This window comes from Tiliqua scincoides, chromosome 1, assembly GCF_035046505.1.
Source record: "Tiliqua scincoides isolate rTilSci1 chromosome 1, rTilSci1.hap2, whole genome shotgun sequence".
NCBI lineage: Eukaryota > Metazoa > Chordata > Lepidosauria > Squamata > Scincidae > Tiliqua > Tiliqua scincoides.
In genome coordinates, this window is record NC_089821.1 from 29,799,777 (window position 1) to 29,808,485 (window position 8,709).

General features: G+C 44.6%; 1 pseudogene; it reads right to left on the bottom strand.

The window, feature by feature from the left end:
- Positions 1-2,705: 2,705 nt before the first annotated feature.
- Positions 2,706-2,822, bottom strand: LOC136637015 (5S ribosomal RNA; annotated as a pseudogene).
- Positions 2,823-8,709: the final 5,887 nt, after the last annotated feature.

The following is an 8,709-nucleotide window of genomic DNA, read 5'->3' on the forward strand; positions in this document are numbered from 1 at the left end:
GTGAGACAGTCCTAATAATATCTTGCCACGTAATCGCTGAAGGAGCTCTAAGGTAGAATGAAGGTGGAGAACCACAACAGCTGCCCAGCATCTTCACCCAGCAAGTTCATATGGATGAACTTTACCCATATGCCTCAAATTTCAAATTGGATTCCATGATATCGTGGAAGATACAGTCAACTAGGGCAAAGTCATAGTCAAGCATCACACCAGGGATCTAGAGTTCAACAGTCCCTCACACAAGTTTCATTTCGTGGCTACATCACTATTTTTAACAGTGTTATTACTGCCAATTTTCAAGCTGTCAGTAGAACACTTGCTAAACAGAAATAATTGTTGTGTGTATTTTTTTTAATCTTTGAATCAAGTAGCAATGTTCTAATTAACAAATGGAAATATGCAGAGCTGACACATGTTAATTATCAACCTCTGCTTGCTATAGATAGTTTAGCAGGCATTTACTATTTTGGTAACAGGAGAGTCTCCAGTCAGACACAAGGGAAGGAGAAGGGGAGAACAGATTAAACAGTGGAGATGAGTGAACTTTCCTAGCTTCTCGAAAAGGAAAGGATTTAAATCAGGAATACTAGGAAAGAAATCAAATTATTTTTTCCCCCCATATCAGCAATAACTTGCTTCCTAACCTCATACAAACTGATGCTTGAAAAGAAACTAATTGTCCTGGATTCCCACTGGGAAAGATGGGGAAGGAAGAGAAGACAAAGGTGATCTTTATCATGGTCTTTTTCGCAAGTTTCACCCCTTAAAAAGATAATTTGAAGCAACCAGCGTAGAACATCTCTGCTGGTTGCTCCAGATGCTGGTTTTAAAGGACTGCAACCCTGAATGAGAGGATCTCCCATGGGGTGAATATTTATTTAATTTTTATTTTCTTCAAATTTTTATGCCACCCTTCCTCCAAAGAGCTCAGGTTGGTGTACCTAGTTCCTCTTCTCGTTTTGTCCTCACAACAACCCTGTGAGGTTGGTGAGGCTGAGAGAGAGAGTGACTGACCCAAGGTCACCCAGGAAGCTTCATGGCAGAGTGGGGATTTGACCCTGGATCTTCTAGGTCTAACTCCTGAATGACTACACCAGTCTTCTTCAATCTGAGGGTTGGGATCCCAGTGGGATCGTGAAGCCTTGTTGTGGGGGCCAGGGCAAACTTTAAAAGCCTATGCAAGAGATGGCTTGGATCAATCCAATAATCTGCATTATCAAAACAGAGTTCTTGATATAATCCTTCACAGCATCTTCTTGCTATCTTGCCCTGCAGCTCCCAAGGCCGGCCCTGTCTAGGCTTCTACGTCACAGGGTTATGAAGATGCTAGTGATAGGGGGAAATGGGGCAGGGAGTGGGCTGTGATGGAGGCAGATCAGGTCCTGGGAGCGGGGTGGGATTGGCAGTGGGTCCCCAGGCTCATACTGCAGTTATTTATTTATTTATTGGGGTCACAGTATGAAAAAGGTTGAAGACCACTGCACTACACCATCCTGGTTCTCAATATCTGGGGATCCATCTGTTTAAAAAAAAAACAAAAACAAAACCACACACACACCACATATTGGAAGTTGATGAGGATAATTTATCTGCTGACTTGTCCTGATGCTCTTTGAAGGCCCTGAAATAGGGTGTGGGAGTGAAAGACCACTCCCATCATGACCCCCTGACCTAGATGGTTTCCTGGAAGGACAGCCTTTCCTCTACCTTTCCTAATTTCAGGGGGGTCAACACCCATAGAATGTCTCACACCCACTCATGATCTGGAACTTTTAAACTGGAAGAAAATGGCATTTGAGGTCTCCAGTGCCTTCATAGTGAAGGGCGAGCTGTGAACAAGCAAGTTGATACATTTCGATGGCTGGCTAACTTCTCACTTTGTGAATCAAATATGCACCATTTTAATGATTGACTTCTGCTGGAGTGCACACTGTTTTCTCTTTGACTTGGTTCAGTGAAACTCTCAATCGTGTCTCTCAATGGTACATGCCACCATTGTACACACCATGATCTCCACCCCTCTTCTGCAAATAAGCTCATTTGTTCTTTCAAAATCACTGGGGAATGAATAAGAAGCACACACCTTCATCTGCATAATGTGTCTCCCTGAGTGGAACTTTGAATGTTGTTTGAGCAGCCACACATTTAAACCTGATGCGATTTCTTTAAACACCTCAAGACGGGACTTGGAGCTTCTCGGGCTAATTGAACCGTATTGGAGCCAGTGGTATAAGCACCATGGAAAAGAGCCATCGGTAAGCACAGTCTGGTGCTAAATGTGCTCCTGTGAAAACAAATCATTTCCTGGGAGGCAATGAGGTGTTCCAGCTCTTGGCATCAGAATCTGAAATCTCCAGATCGTTCTTCAGACTTGCTGAGGGATGCTGACTCCAGAGAGATCATTAACACAGGCAAAAGGCATCCAGCAATGGCATCCAAAAGGCACCCAGCAGCTGTTTTAAAATTATCTGCCCTGCCCAGAAGAGCTGAACATGACAGATGTCTCCAGGCTGCTTATGAGAGCCAAGTACACAAAATGGAGCTGCACAATAGTTATGCGACTGGAACCAAGGCCATGGGAAAGTGTGGCTCCCTGGGATTCCCAGTAAGATGGAACAGCATGGCAATCATTTCCGATGGGAGGACGTATGCAACTCAGTTGCATACTTGGTTGGCAACCTTCGGTCTCGAAAGACTATGGTATAAGCCTACAGCACCCGGTATTCCCAGGCGGTCTCCCATCCAAGTACTAACCAGGCCTGACCCTGCTTAGCTTCCAAGATCAGACGAGATTGGGCATGTGGAGGGTAACAGTTGCTGTCTTATGCCATAAGTAAGGATGTGCGTGAAACACCCTTGAGAATAGTTGCTTGTTTTATTCAACAGCTACGCAGGTGTGTGCAAAATGCCTTTCAGAAACATTAATAGCCTTCTCAAAAATGTCCCTTTCACTCAGAATTCTCTTAGTGATTTTTCCTGCATAGGAGTAGGTACAGCGTCATAGCTAAATGGAGGTGCAAAGCACTAAGTTTTGCAGGCACCTGAATGTGCCATGCAAGCGGCCACTCCCCTTTGGAGCATTTTGCCTCTGTTTTGCTCCCAGAACCTGGAATGGCTGCAATGGGGAGGGGGAAGGGGCTGTTTGCATGGTGCGTTCAGGCGCCTGCAAGACTAAGAGCCCGATTCTGAGGTCTGCAGCATGGCTCCGCGCCACGGACCTCAGTTGCAAATGTGCTATAAGGCACGTCTGTGGGGCTTACTGCCAGGCTCCCACTGGAGCTAGCCCAGCTCTGGCCGGCACTGAGCCAGCGTGCAGCGGGTGCCCAGCTTCTGCAGCTTGGCGGTCTCCTGGACTGCCGGGCTATGGAACAGGAGATGGGGCATGGTCAGGGGTGTGGGGGAGGCATTCTGGGGAGGGGGGAGACGTGGCTGGAGGCATGGGGGAGGCAAGCCGGGGGGAGGGGGAGAGGCGGGTCCGCAGAGCCGAGCTCCACAGAATCCAAGGCTCTCGGGTAGGGCTGCTTGCCCTACACAAGCGCCTTTACTTTAGCGGTGACCAAAAGGGGAAGGGGATGAACGTCCCCTTCTCCTGAGCAGTCTCCCACAGTAACGTGGGAGGCGCAGGATCCAGCGGGAGCCCTCCGTGGAACGACCGGTCCTGGAGCTCCAGGCAGCTCAGGATTGGGCTGCCCGGACGCAATCCTAACCTCACTTTCCTAAGAGTAAGGCCCACTGAACAAAATAGGACTTACTTCTAAGTAGACCTGGTTAGGATTGTGTCCTTAGTCAGTGCTTTGCACCCTCTCTAGCTATGGCACTGAGAAGGAACATTTAAATTCGGATCAAATTTTACTTCCATTGCATTTTAATGGATCATTTCCAGCTACTGCACCACCATCTGTCTGCTCAGAATTGACTGCTTATACTTTAAGAAGCATCTTCTGATTTAAACTCAGATTCCAACTCTGGAGTATTCAGTGTCTGGAGAATGCCCCTTCCCCACAAATCCCACCCTTTAGGAAGATGGTTCTGGGTTTGCTCACACACTAACAACAGCATCACAGCTAGTGATAAGAGGGCTACAGGAGTCAGATCTTCAGTTGAGCCACCAGGACTGGAGACTGAGAGATTAGTGGAAGGAATATTGCTTAACCAGAAGAAAATCACAAAAAAACACCCACAAAGAACAGCTTATTTTGCAATGATATTTAGGGCTCAATCCTATCCTGTGCTGGAACAGGCAAGCCAAGAGGCTTGTGCTATATCCAGCACAGGATAGCGGCCAGAAGTGGCTTAGCCAGAGGCAAGGAGAAACTTTTCCCCTTACCCCTGGTCTGGCCCCTATGGGTCTCCTCGGACTTGTGCCACCTCTGGAGGTGGCACAAGTCCGAGGAGAGCGGAGCAACTTGAAGCCACTCCGTTCTCCCCTGGAAGGGGAATTGGGATCCGACAGTTATGCCAAATTTGGATTAACTGTTTGGTATAACTGTCGCCTCCCGCTCCCTGCCTGCCCACCCCATGATGGACCTCCTCCATCCACTGGGCAGGTCAATGCCCTGGGCAGTGGGCATGGTAATGCACCATCACCCTGTTTTTCTGGCTATAACTTTTGATAGTACGTATAGAAATAGTTCCACATGGTCTGTTTCATTGCATTCTGCATGAAAGTACACATCAAATGGTATATAGCATGATGGTATTATTTAAAAGATTTTAAAAATTTTGACCAGTAGTGATGTCACCCCCCCCTCCCCACGCATGTCACCTGATGCAGCCTGCAGCTAAGATGAGAATCTCCTTAGCGATGGGGATGTGGCCATAGTTCCATGGCAGAGCTCGTATATTGCATGCAGAAGGTCCCAGACTCAAACACTGACATTATGGTAGGGCTTGGAAAACATTTCTTTGAAATTCTGGGGAGCTACTGCCAATCAGTGCAGACAGTATCCAGCTAGATGAACCAATGTCTGAGTCTGAAGGAGGCAGCTTGCAATGGTCCTATGTCTGATTATCCTAAAGCCTTTTTGTCTCCCCTTCTTAACTGGAGATTGTACTGTAAACATCTAGCAGGATGCAGGGGACACAAGTCTGAATACTGCTATCTCTATTTTGAGAACTTCAGCCCTGTTCTTCACCTCTTTTGCTGGCAAAACACACAGAGAATCCTGTCTTTTTCCATAACAGATTCACTCCTCATTTCTCCCCCATCCTCTTCCTAATTACTCCAACTGTTGGTTGCAATTTGAAAACAAGACAGCAACATGAAGACATAGTACACACATAATATAAATGATTCCTCTAGGCGAGAGTTCATAAAACCTGCATGAAATGCATATCACATTCTGCCTGTGCATGTTTATTGTAGTTCGCTATAGAAAAGAGATTTGTAAATAGAACATAGAGTTTTCCTTGATGTTGGTATGTTTTAAATATGTTTAAAACAATGTGACTTTGATTCTCTGTCACCGCAATAGACTACGTCCTAAGAAATGTGAACACAGTTTTGCTGATGGCATAAAGCTTTCTCATTTCTTCCTTTCCCCAGCAACCTTCTGTGTCCCTAGCTATCTGGGGAGAAGGGTTGTTATGGAATAACATATGGAATGGAAGGAGAATTGGCTAAAATTGAAGGCTTCCAGTGTGTTCCCCAGCAATCCTATAGTGTCATTCTTCATCAATTCCATGCCATATGACAGTTTTCCATGCTTCTGCCATATCGTATGTGGTGGGACCAGAATGGTATCCTGGATTGATTTATGATATCAGCATCTCTGGCTATGGCATACATTGTGGCCCATGGAAAAAGGTATCTTTGCTAGTAAAACAGCTCATAGGTTGGTGGTTATTAAGACCTACAGCTTTCAGTGTGTCGAGAAAGGGAAGGATTTGGAACAATATTTGCAGAGAATTTAAAGACTTGAATTATAATTGCAAAAAGGTAGAAAATCCTCAACAAAACCCACCTTGACTATTTTAAGACATTCTATTTTGGTTACTTTTTGTAACACATCTTGATAACTAGGGGTGTCAGTAGCTGCCCTCGCCACAGATGGCATCTTAGACAGTACAAACTTGTGTAACATTACTTAGTAATCACATAGTAATATACTTACACTTATTAATCACTTAGAAATCACACAGTAATCACTTATACATCACTTAGTAATCACATAGTAATATACGATAGTGATATCACATAGTAATATCACTTCTCCAACAATAGTAATGCATGCAGGAGCTTCCTTGCCTCACCTCCACCCTGCCCAAAACAAGGCAGAGAAATGCAACTAACCTGTTGGCTGGTGACACCTTGAGGACGAGCTAGTCCCCCTAGTGTGGGTCATTGGTGTTTCAACCTGAGGTTAACTGGATGACTTTGGAGGGTTGAGTAGATTTTTTTTTTTGCCCTTACATGCTTGGTCTATTATGAGAGATGATTCATCAAGTCCACACTGATTGAAGGGGATGGTTTTGTTCTCCGGGTTGGTCACAACTGACAGAAGTAGGGTGAGATGAGGTGTGAAGAACAGGGACCAACATGCATCTCATCTATTGTGTTTGGGTTGCTCCTCAGACGTTAGAATGTGACCTTCCAGGGGGGGAAAAATGACTTGGGGACTCACTGTCTGTGCTCTAATTGCCAAAAGAGAAGATGAAAATAACACACATAAACACACAAACTCCTTACTTTGGAGAACTTCCATGCAAGTTGGAATATATTTTTCATTAAAGAAACTAGTTAAACATTTATGCATCCACTGTACAAAAATCTCACCGAGAACCTAGTTCCAAGCAGGCAATCTCTTTCACTGTCACATTTTTCTTTTTTTTTTTATTCCTTTACTACAATGATGTCTATCTTAATATTGTGATTTTTTTTTTTAATACAGACAGAATATTCTTCCCTGATAACACAGCAGGCTAATGGATTTTGCAAGAAAAATGTGTATAAAATGTCAACAATAGATAAATACTGGAAATATTCAAAGAGACAGTCTCACCAGGGTCCTGATATACATCTGTTAATATCTTGCACTGGATATGAAAGGCTGTTACTTTTAGGAAATAAGGTTATATGTGCATTCAGTTGACAACACCACCCTAGTAGTTTGGTTCTTGGTTTGAATAGGTTCTATTTTTTTATTTTTTATTTTCCTATTGCAAATACAATATCTGAGTTCTCAATCTGAGTGAATAATATATTTTTGCTTGGCTGAAAAATTGATCTTTTAGATGGAACATCATTTTCCTTTGTGGAGCATGTCTGCATGGATTTCTTGAGATTAGAAGAAGGTCCTGAAATTGTTAAAATGGTCTACAAATGTGTATGTACGTGTGTGCACGTGTACTGGTTCTAGACTCTCTTCTCACTATCGTAATGCTAAGATCACCCAGCTGGAAGGGATTCAACAAGGAATCTAATGAAACAAGCTTGCTTTTTCATGCTTCTTAGAATATAACCCATTATATTATCCCCAAATGATGTCCCAATGGTGCAGCAAGGAGGGTGAGGCAGGCAATATGCCCCAAGTACCATGCTGGAGTGTCACATGAGGGGATACCACATGAGGCCCAGCCAAGATGGTGGCTGCTGCCTCTTAGTGTTTTGGAGACTTTCCAGTTGGGAAAGGGCAGAGGCAGCACAATTTAGTGGTTGCCTCCTTCCTCCTCCTTTGGGGACTCTCCTTGTGCCTTCAAAGGGGGAAGGAAGGGGGCAGCTAGACTGCAAAGCCACCACCTGGGAGAACTTGAAAGTGATGTCACAACATCACCACCCCAGGTTCTGGGGCCCAGAGGCATAACTAACAGCTGCGGCACCGGGGTCAGTGACATCCTGTCATCCCATGACATTGTGATATCACTTCCAGGTTTGCCTGGAGAAGGGTGAGGCGCTGGTGGTGACCACTTCACAATGTGGCTGACGCCACCATTACTTTTCCTGTGGGGGCTCCTCCTGAAGGGGTGCCCCGTTCAAGGAGATGCCTCCACAGGGAGAAGGAACGGGGCGGCAGCCACATTGGTGACTCCTCCTTCTCTAAAGAAACCAGAACTCACAGATGAGGAGGTGCTGACGGATAAAAATAATTGCACTCCCCCTTGGTGTAGCACTTGGTGTAGTGCTCTGCCCTAGTTATGCCTCTGAAGTGCCCCTAGTTATGCTGCTGGTGATGAAATGACTGTTGAGAATGTAAGAAGTGTCCTGATATAGAAATACTTTTGGAACTTTGCAGAAAAGTGACAGCAAGGAAAAGTTTTGTGACACCTTTAGTTATTTCTTGTGGCACAAGGTTACATAGACTACAGTCTACTCTCTGTTAGGCACTTGAAACATTATTTTTAGTTAGTGGCTTCATTTACACAGACAGACACATAACTACATGCTAAACAGTAGGGTTTAAGGGGCAACGAAATGTGAGAAATGCCATAGATCTGCAAAACAGTGCTATTCAATGCTAAAAAATCATGATCACTATTTTTAGCTTGGAGATGTTTGAGATTCGCGCAGAACTATCACAGACCTACTTTACTTCACTCCCTTCATGCCACTTGGTGCCTGCATTTATGTAAATGCAAATTGAGGATGACATTTCACGCATATGATGAAGTGTGGTTGAGGCTGCCTAAGTTGATACCACAGTGAATTAAATTGTCATGTGGCTCTTTGGCTGCAAACGTATATACTATACTTACTTTTCTGGGAGTAAGCCC